Genomic DNA, 11,472 nt, shown 5'->3' with positions numbered 1-11,472 from the left:
CAGACACACGCACACACACGCAATATTCTGCTAATGCAGGTTAAGCACTCGTTAAATTAAAAATAAATAAATGGAAATGGAATAATTAGACATATATAAATGAAAGACCTGTGTGCGTATGGAGCCGTCTGCTCTGCTCACGCTCATTCACAACCATTAGATGACGCATCCATGCTCCTCACTTCTCACTATGACTACGACAGACCTGTGTGCAGCTAACGCCACCATGCAACAACAACACAGATGAAGAGACACAACGTCGAAAAGAAGCAAATGCTGTGGCTCAACAATGTGCAAATGAAACACCTCAGCAACGGAGGGCAAGGCTTGAAGTTTTCACTGAAGACATTATCTGTTTGGAGACAAAGATTAATAGGACTAATATGCCAGCGATACGGCTAAGATAAGTAATAGCCAGTGTCTTCTTATGAAAGCTAGTGAGGCAGCAAACACAAGTGAGTCCGCGCCCTTTGCCTCTGGTAATTCTTAGCTGAGTTAGCTGACGCCTCTCCAAGTTCACATATATAGTCTAACTGCTAGGGAGTCTTCAGGTTGATTTTTGTCCCGAAGACCACACGCAGCTCGTAAAATAATAATAATATAACAACAGAACTCTTATTGTGTATGTACCAAAGCATACAAAACTTATATAAAACAATAAAATAAGAAAATATAAACACTTTGCATGTAAATAGCTTATTTAACAGACTCTGCAAACTTTATATAGAAAAAGGAAGTACAACAAATAAATAATATTAGAAACACATCTTTTGTAAATGGAGGGACTTGACATTTCAAATAAAAGTCTTTTTAAAATTGGACACGCTTTGACTTTCTTGCAGCAAAATCTTTTATAACATCATCATATGACATTGGCTGCATGTTGGACAAGATACCCAGCACGCTACCTACACTAGTGTATGAAATGGCACAGCAGTTGTGGTGTGTATAATGCAGAGAGTGCAGGCGCTGCTGAGGCCCACAATATAAACATTTCTTTGTGCTCTGGTCTGCTCCAGACAAATTTTTCTAATCAAAAAAAAAAATAGATAGGAAACTCTATAGGGTGGTCAAGATCTAATTATGTAATTTTCATTACACTATAACTTATTAAGTTTATTAAATAGAAGATCACCCGAAAAGTCCCGGACCTTTGAGAAGTGTGCAAACTGACGACATGAAGAATCGTCTTTGCGCCAAACTGGAATCGTCCCTACATAAATCAAAGTCATCCAGGCGATCTGGATCTGCATCATTAGATCTGGACCACCCTGACCAGTAGAGGGTGCCCTTGGCCTTTGCCCGGACAGCCTATGCCCAGAAACGGCCTTGATAAAGAGGGATTCTATATCACGAGAGAACAATATGTGTGTATGGCTCTGCCTTTATGAATATGATATTTGCCCAAGAGACAAAGAAGTTTTAAGGTGCTGTCCAAATCACTCTCATTTCTGTGAGTATCCAAAGTGAACGTCATATTTTCAGAAATAAGTACTAGTTTATAGAAACAGATAATCAATAGAGCAGCAGTCTCTGACCAGAATACTTCTGAGTGGGAAAAGCTAAAAAATAAATGAATAATTGTTTCATCTTCTTTTTTGTAAAATGAACACAAAGGAGACATTATCAATACAAATTTTACTTAGCCATCTGTTACAAGGATAATGACAGTAAAGAATTTTAAAATTAATTTCCTTGACTTTGTTGGGGACAAGAAATGTATGTGAGACCATCCTTTTTAAAAGGTGCTATATAGCGCCCGACCGGCACAGACTTACGCAGAGGCACGTGTAAAACAAATAGGTTTTTTATTTCTTTTCTTCAGCCGTGGGGCACGCCTTCCCCGTGTCCCACAGGCCCAACACAATCCCAAAAGCACAAAACAGACTTTATACAACCCTTCCTGGCACCACCACTCCTCCCAGGCAACCTCGTCCTCTTCCTCCCGATTCTGGCCTCGAATGAAGGAGGGTTTGCCCTTTTATGGTCCACCCGGCAGTGCTCCAGGTGCCTGACCAGCTGGTCTTAATTGCACCTCCGGGTGGGGCTGGGAAGTCGTCCATTGTGGCGGCTGGCTCTCCACAGCACCCCCTAGCGGCCACCCCATCTCCCAACCAGGCTGTGGTGGACTCCATGTCCCATGGAGCCACGGGGGAGACTGAGGAAGGACCCACGGCCAGGGAGGCTGCCCCAGGCGCCCCGGGGGAGGCATTGCACTGTCCATGGTGGCTCCCCCGGGACGTATGCAGCAGAGGCGTCCCGGCCGGGCATGGGACCACCATATACTACTCAAGTTTGGTTTGGGGTGTAAAACGTTCCATTTACCACAAGCTCTTAAAGTCCTGTGATCCAAAATTACATTTTTTCTGATAAAGTAATTATTACATTTCTCGTCCACAATATTAACCCCACTGATTAAAAGTCGTAGAGTATAATTAGACAAAGTGCCATAACTCGAGTGCGCTTTAAACCACTGTCTCTATCTAGTAGGTATGCTCCTTGTCACCTTTACGAAATTTTTAAAAAGAAAATTGGCCCCTATTTCAACTACAAACTCATCAAAAGTGTAAAGATTTCCCTCCTCATTATGACAGTCAGAAACATAAAGAATGTTCTGGTCAGCCCACACATGCTCATGGGCGTCATTTTTGACTTGGCATTGTGTTTGTCTGCATCAGCAAACAAAATTTCAGTCATTCAAATAAAAAGAAGGAAGAAGAAGAAAGACAAAAAGAAGAACAAGAACATATCGAATTTCTCTCTATCATGAAAAAATGAAAACCTTTAAATTTTACAACAACTTGAAAGAATATCTTTTACAGAAGGAATTTAACAACAATGTAATGATCAGAGAGCAACCTGTGTCTGTGAAGTTTATGATTAAAGGTATGGCAGCGCTGCAGTTTCATTATTATTATTAATGTTTATTAAATGCTTTTCAGTTTTTAAAAGTATATACTGCAATATAATTTAGATATAGCTAGGATGACTTGCTGTCCCATTTTTATGCATTGCATCTCATTTAATATCTGGAATATAACCAAATTTACCATTTTAAATAGGCTGGACATTTCAATAAATGGACAGGAATGTTTTTGAAATATGCAAAATATTTAATAAAATATATTTTATTAAAAAAAACTCCCAAGGTGGACTTTCCTTATATTTGCTGACCCATACTTGTTCATTTGATTAATAAGCAGTGTCTCCTTCTGGGATTAAGACAATCTGAGCTGCCTAGATTGAGTCTAATTATTACAATTTTTTAAAACAGAGAAGTAAATTCGGTGGCGCAGTGGTAGCGCTGCTGCCTTGCAGTTAGGAGACCCGGGTTCGCTTCCCAGGTCCTCCCTGCGTGGAGTTTGCATGTTCTCCCTGTGTCTGCGTGGGTTTCCTCCCAAAGACATGCAGGTTAGGTGGATTGGCAATTCTAAATTGGCCCATTTGTGTGTGTCCTGTGGTGGGTTGGCACCCTGCCCAGGATTGTTTCCTGCCTTGTGCCCTGTGTTGGCTGGGATTGGCTCCAGCAGACCCCCGTGACCCTGTGTTCGGATTCAATGGGTTAGAAGATGGATGGATGGAGAAGTAAATTAGCATTGAGTAGTGAATACTAAAAATGTTCTAAAGAATTAAGTGTTGCTAAAAAGTTTACCATTTTTAGTGTAGGTTTAATATAAAATTGTGTAGCTAAGTTATTCCTTGTGACCTACAATTATGTTTGTTTTTTGTTAATAAACACCCCACCGTGTTGCCACCCTCCATAATGCTAATAAAGGGAAAGATGGCAGGAAAGATCATTGATAGATGAAATTTAACCTGTATAATCCAGTGACCTAAAAAAAGAAGTCATCGAATTCATCCGAGTTAAGAGAATTGACTGAATGTATCATTTTCATTTCTGACAAACCACCAACTCTTTTACACCGGGCCAAGCCGACAATACTTACGTCTGGTTGTTAGAAGTGAAGAATAAAAGACAGCCGTCCTAATGGAGTGTTCTAATGGGGTATCATGATAATCCTGGAACTGGCAACCATCACGGTGTGAGAGGCACCAGAGACTGAGTTATTGCTGGTTACTTCTGGCCAACTCACTCTTCTAAATGATGTAGCTAACTGGGTACACTCAAGTATGTATCATGAGACACATTTAACGATTCTGCTTCAGGATGTGGTTTAGCATGACTTGTGCTAAGAATCAGAGTAACTACAGTAGCTCATATTAATGTTGGTCATATGTTCTTGCAAGTTCCCTAGAGCTGAGATGTAATCACCGGACAGTCAGACAATTTCCTTTAAAGTGTCTGTTTAAGTATATGTACAGTATTGTCCTGGTCTGGTGCAGTTTGTTCTGTGATCTTAAAATGATGCCAACTTTTATAGTTCTCTCATAAACTCTTAGTACATCAAGAAGGATCAAACGGACATGTAATTGTGTGTTTCATTTTTTCTAGTAATCCAAAGAGTAGTTCAGGTGGTCCTCTGTTCCTTCCTTGTCAAGAGACAAATCAAGTAATAATTATGATGCCACCATAAAAATGTTTGTTTTCAAAGTAGGGTTACACTCTAGCAAGATGCAGTCATCAATAGACCTGTTTTATTGTCCTAAAGTAACTAATTGATTACAATGATTTGTCCTTTGTGAACTGCTTGGTTTTTCTACTATGCTTACCTTCTTGTTATTCTTGCTGTCCTCCCTTTTGTCTTTGTCTTTTGTGAGTTACTAAGATTATTTATAAATTTATATTACCACAATGCACTTCTCTTGCAGCTTTACCATACATCCATTTTCCATTGGTTATCCGAAGCAGGGCAACAGTCTTAGCAGTATGGCACATATGTCCCTTTTCCCAACCACTCAATCTGTGGGATCCCACTGCATTCCTAGGTGAACTGGGAGATATAATCTTCACAGCAGGCCCTGGGTTTCCTCCCAGCTGATCGTGCCTGAAAAATCTCTACAGAGAGACGTCCAGGAGACACCCGTATCAGACTGTCCGTACCATTTCATTTGGTTCCTCGATGCATAGGGTCAGCATCTCTAAACTTATCCTCTCCCAGATGTCTGCAATTCTCACCCTATCTAAGGGAGAGCCCAGTCACCCTGTGAAGAAAGCTCATTTCGGCTGCTCATTTCCGCAGTCTCATTCTTTTCCAAAGTGTGCTGAAGTTCATAACCCGAAGCCAACAGCACCACATCATCTACAAAAAGCAATGACGCAATTCTAAGGTCACTGAACTGGACCGGCTCCCCTCCCTGGCTGTGCCTTGATATCCTGTCCATGAAAACCACAAACAGGATAGGAGACAAAGCACAGCCCTGGTGGAGTCCCACACCTACTGGAAACGGTGCTAATGTTTTTCCAAGTATGCGGACACAGCTCACACTGCGATTATACAGAGAGTGCATAGCTGTTATTAGAGGCCATGCAACCCTATAACCTACAAACATCCCCCACAGCATCCCTCAAGGAACACGGTCCTATGCCTTCTGTAAGTCTACAAAAGACATGTAGACTGACTGGGCATACTCCCATGTCTCCTCTAGAATCCTCATGATGGTGAAGAGCTGGTCCACCATTCCACGATCTGGACAGAATCCACATTGCTACTCCTGGATCTGAGATCCTGCAACTGGGCCAATCTCCTTTTCCAGTCTAAGTCCGTGAGTGAAGTGTCTGCAGCCATCATAGGGAAGCTGCTCACATTTGGCATAGTTAGGAAGATCTTTATTGACCAAGGCAAAGAGTTTGTCAATGAGGTACTGTTGAAAGAAATGCTTTTTGTTGAGTTGAAACATTTCCAGAAAAACATAATGTTTTTATAAAATCATTTATTACCCCCTGTCTGAGCTACTGAAGTAATTGTGTTGATGCTTCATCCACAGCTAAATGAGAACATCTTTGAAGTCCTGAAAACAGAGAATGCAGTCTGAAGTGCTTACCATCCTCAGACAGATGGGCAGGTGATTGTGTGTGCTTAATTCTTTAATTCATGTTATATGTTGTTGGTAACTGAAAAAAGTAAATTTGTTAAATGTTTCTAAATGCTTTTGAAATAAACAGGATGAAAGAATAAATCAGAATATTAAGTGTGCACTGAGAAAATCTGCTGATGAAAGCCACAATCATTGGGACCATGTGTTTCATCCTTCATTAGTCCAAATGCAGTGTGCTGATGGTGAATTTTTTATAAGCAGTCTTCAACAAGATCCACTTTGTGTTTCTTGCTTTTTCACTGACATCCGCCCTTACCAGAGGTTACAAATGTCTGTCCAATGGGAGACACTATTGACATTGGAGATCCAGAAGAAGACATCGACACCAGAGTTAAAGAAATGAAGGTTTTTGAATGAAAAGATCAGTGCCCTGTGGTAATGCGCGGGTCGCGTCTTACCAAATTTAAGTATGTAGCAGCATTTATATTCGCTATAAGAAAGTGCACTTACCATTGGTGTGTTCAAGGCGCTGTCGCGGGAACGCGGAGCCGTCTAGCGGGTGAGCGCTGTGAGGCGCGGGGTGTTGGACACACGTGGGGCCGGTATAATGGCCAGTACGGGCTCCGCCGCGTGTGTTCATTTTTACGCTCCGGTGTCCTCGCAGCCTGCCTAGTGCAGGCGGTTTAAAGTGCGGCGCGCCTAAAGAGAAAGCCGGCATTTGATTGATTGAGTCAGAGATGGGGATCCCATAATGTAAGAGAAATGATTTTACTTACTGGTGAGTCAACCACGGTCGTGCTTGAGCTCAGCATAGCCGTTGGCTGTACCGGAGGGCTTATACGCGCGCGCGACCCGCAGGAGTTTGGTTTTAAATACATAGTTGCTCGGGGCGTGTCGCGGCGTGTGGCGTGAATGCGCTACCGTCTACCGGGATAGGTGCATGAGGTAGACATGTTGGCAGATTGGCTGGACAATCTTGCCGGTTATATTTAAAGAGTTACCGGCCAACAGGGGTCGTCAGTGGACCTAAGAGCGAGGTAGGAATAAGCACTGCTGAGCTATTTGTAGGAGCAGTTGTAATTTTGGCGGCTTTTGCATATATTCTTTTGTAGATATTCTTTTTGTATATAGAGTTATATATCTCCTAGTGATTATTCTTGGTGGAGGTATATATACTTATTTGGTGCTGGGATAGTTTTTGATTTTGGGTTTGGTGCAATTGTTTTATTTTTGTATATACACACACACTTGTTTTTGTGCATATTTCTTTCCTGCTGGAGGAACGTCTTGAACCAGGATAAAAGAAGACAACCTTCATTATTGGAGAGTGTGTGTAGTTTTTGTAGGAGTGCACTGTTTTTGTCAATACACCATATCTTTCCTTTTTGTTTGTTGTTATTTATTTTTGAAGAGTCAGGGTTGAAGGACTGTGTCTTAAAGCCCACCTGACACTACTATATTTTTTTGTGTACAGCACTCTTGTAAATAAATTTGCACCATTCACCCTTCAATTTTTGTCTGTGTCTCATCTCTCCATTTGATCCCGTTCGGTTCATGAACTATCAGATGTCCAGAGTGTAGGCTGGGGCCACTTCCCACTACACGGGATATCACATGCCCTACAAAAGACAATTTAAATATTTCCTATTAGTTTTAAGTTTAACGTTGTCTGCTAATTCTCATAAATATTGAGAAGGTGCAGACAAGACAACAAAAGTCTTATTGGAACCATAAAAGAAATTCAGCGAAACTGTGTACAACAAAATGTTTGGGATTCTGTCTTAATTTCTGAAACCCCAAAGAGCAATGTTTAAAACAAAGCCTTGCCAGCCATCACCAAGGGTCCTATATATGTGTTCAGAGTTTCTTCAAAATGCGTCATAACAGTCATGAAAGACAACTGGAAGTACCATTAGCTCAATCTCTCATGTGTAAGGCCATACTACAGATTGGAAAGTAAGCAGATTACCTGAGTTTTTGAACCAGATAAATGCCTTTACCTCAGTGAATGTTACTGTAGAAACTGGTACTGTTATTGGTAACAGTCATCATTTTTAATATGATTTAGATTTTTAAAACTATTATCAGATTGTGGACCAACCAAGGGTTTCTATCTTCAGGACCATTTATATTAGATGTCTGCTCAAACAATTGATCATCAATATGCTTGCTTAGGAGAGAAGTGGGATCAGGATTTGGGGGCTCTTCAGGTTGAATTAGCAAGTGCCATGTCCACCCAGTGACCCTTGCATTGTTGCTTGGTTAAAGGCAATTTTGTTGTGTCTTTAGGGCCAACCTGCCGAGTATATCACCTTTTATTAACTTCTATCATAATTACTTCTGCCTTTAGATGAAGTACATTTTGGAACAACATTGTCCCATAGCAGAATTAACTGTAAAAGATGGAAATATCTGCCTTACACACAAGGACTTCTGGAGTCTTGGGTTAAACCAGTAAATGGCTTCCAATGTAAGTGTATTCATTTTTTGGTATTTTTACTCATTGATAAAACCGTCTAAGGAAACTTGCATTAAAGATTACTTATTTGCATAACTAATTTATTTTATATAATCTGTCAATTTGTTGTAGATTGGAAATGCCTGCTTCAGGATAGTATAAGATGCTGCTCAAAGACATGTATAACACTGCACAACAAAGTTTTTGCTTCTTGAACACTGTTGGGTGTTTCTCATAGATTTTTGGGTGCTGATCACAAATATCACATCAAAATGTACCCATCACGTACCGTTTCAGTTTTGTCATGATTTTTTCTTATATTTGTATCCAAACATTTTCGCTCCTGTAAGTGATTTATCAACAACGGTATGTGTAGCCTGGTCATGTCCAGGCATGGCATCAGGTCAGGTTGGAAGCTGTTTTGTGGAAGCTAACATCCTGGGCAGGTCTGAACGAGCTTGATGCTGTCTCAGAATGCTGTAAAGGTGGCTTGCATACACCGATCCTGCTCATTTGGTTAATATAGATAGTCAGTGTGTATGTATAGTATCAGAATAGTAAAGTATAATATCTGTAGCAATATAACAGTAAGTAAGCTTGATGCTGTAGATGTTTTGGTGTTGGGCGATATGGCTCATCAATGTCGTAACAGCCGCGATACATTCTGCTATATCTGTGGTGAATATCAATGATGACTGCTCTTGTGAAGAAAGCTTATCATCTGTATTTCAGCTGCAAAACTGGTGATCCAGACAAGGAATGGGCGCCTCACATTTACTGTCAGTCTGAGAGCTTGGCACTCAAAAGACAATGCCATTTGCTGTTCCGATGATATGGCGAGAACAGAAAGACCATGTGACGGACTGTTACTTCTGTTTGACTAATGTGTCTGGTTTCTCTGCCAAAAACAAGAAGTCAATAGAATATCCTAATCTGCCTTCAGCAATGAGACCGGTGCCACATGAAGACAGTCTTCCAATTCCAAAACCACCAGAGGACTGGACCTTAGACGAACCAGATAAAGAAACTGCAATGCAGGGTACTGACAGTGACATTGACCCAGATTTTGAACTGTGCTAATCGGGCAATCCACATCTGATAACACAGTCCGAAATGAACGATTTGCTCAGAGATTTGGGTCTGTCAAAAGCAAAAGCCGAGCTGCTGGGTTCGAGATTACAGGAATGGTGTTTGCTGTCAGCAGGTACGAAAATTTCTGTGCTTCGAGGCCGACATCATGATATAACCAAATTTTTTGCACAAGTTGACAGTCTCTGTTTCTGTTGTGACATTGAAGGATTGTTCACGGCCTTGGGTTGTGATCACAACCTGGAAGAGTGGCGTCTCTTCATTGATTCATCAATGTTAAGCCTGAAAGCTGTTCTGCTACACAATGGCAACATTTATCCTTCAGTACCTGTTGGCTATGCAGCACATATAAAAGAAACGTATGAGAATATGGAACTGTTGCTGAAGCACGTCCAGTATAGCAGGTACAACTGGAAAATCTGTGGAGATTTTAAAGTCTTTGCTCTGTTACTAGGACTGCAGCTCGGCTATACAAAGTACTGTTGTTTCATCTGTGAATGGGACAGTCGTGCCAAAGAGTCGCACTATTCTCGACCGAAGTGGCCACTCCGTAAAAAGTTAGTTCCAGGACAGAAAAATGTGGCACATGAATCGCTTGACGACCCGGCAAAGATATTTTTGCCTCCCCTTCACACAAAATTGGGACTCATGAAGAATTTAATGAAAGCACTGAACAAGGAAGGTGAAGGTTTTCTCTATTAAAAAAAGATGTTCTCAAGAATAACTGACGCCAAGATCAAAGAGGGCATTTTTGTTGGCCCCCAGATCAGTCATGTTATGAGTGACAAGTGGTTTGAAGATCTATTAGTTGGGCCAGAAAAATTTGCCTGGAAAGCCTTCAAAGACATTGTTGACAATTTTCTGGGCAATTACAGAGCCCCAAACTACTGTAGATTCCGGAATATAAATTGAGAATTTCGTCCTAGATTTTTGTCTTGGAGTTTGGGGGTCGGCTTATACAACAAACATCATTTCAGATTCAAGATTTCCAGCACAATGCCAGTTTTGCCGATGAATATGGAAGTAAATTAATGATGAAACCACAGAGCCATCTTTCAGATGAAGAAGTAACTTTGCATGCCGGTACTTTAAATTAAATAAAGAATTTATTCAAAAAAGTGTTTTAGTTGTTGATTTTATTAATAAAATTTATAACAAATTATCAGGAAGTTTAAAATAAAAATTTTTGTTTTGATTTACGACCAACATCTTGCGTTACGACCCAAATGCGGTCACGTGTATCCGCTTGCGCGATTGTAAACAAACAACCGAGAGCGTTAGTAAGCGTCAGTCGGAGCCCAGATACATGTGTTTGTGGACGTAATTTCGGTCATTGCAGTGATTTACCTATATATATAATTCACTAAGACCATGCAAGCAAGACACATAATTGCTAAGGAAGGAAGAGAAGGTAAAGAAAGCGATCACAATCGAAACGAAGATGGAAATTGTGTGGAAATATGAGAGTGGTGTTCGTGTGACCGATCTCGCTAATATGTATAGCATGTCGAAATCCACCATCTTGACAATTTTACAAAGAAAAGATTTGCATAAGGAGGCTCCTTCCAAACAATAACCACCTTCCATTTCATTCTCCTCTTCCTCCCTTCCTGCAGCCCAAAGATGTCAAATTAAATGGTGAGTACAGTATGAAATTGTTGTTTCTAGAATAGAATAGAATAGAATAGAATGCCTTTTATTGTGACTATACACATGTACAATGAGATTAAAAGCAGCTCCTTCAGTGCAGACATGTGTAGAACACAACAAGTAAATAAACAAATAAACAAATGGTGCGAAAAGAAGTTGCAAAAAAAAGTTCTGTATAGGGCTTGTATGGTTGTTTTTTTAGCCTTAGCATAATGCCGGATCTGCGGACCCGCTACTGCTTTCTTTCCCTCCTCCATCTGCGTCGTCTCCTAGACCCGACAACAATCCACGGAGAGCCCACTGGTCTCGCTATGTTGTCTAGGATGTTGTGCGTGTGA

The sequence above is a fragment of the Polypterus senegalus genome, chromosome 13 (assembly GCF_016835505.1).
Source record: "Polypterus senegalus isolate Bchr_013 chromosome 13, ASM1683550v1, whole genome shotgun sequence".
NCBI classification, from domain to species: domain Eukaryota; kingdom Metazoa; phylum Chordata; class Cladistia; order Polypteriformes; family Polypteridae; genus Polypterus; species Polypterus senegalus.
Note: the sequence above shows the minus strand (reverse complement) of the source record.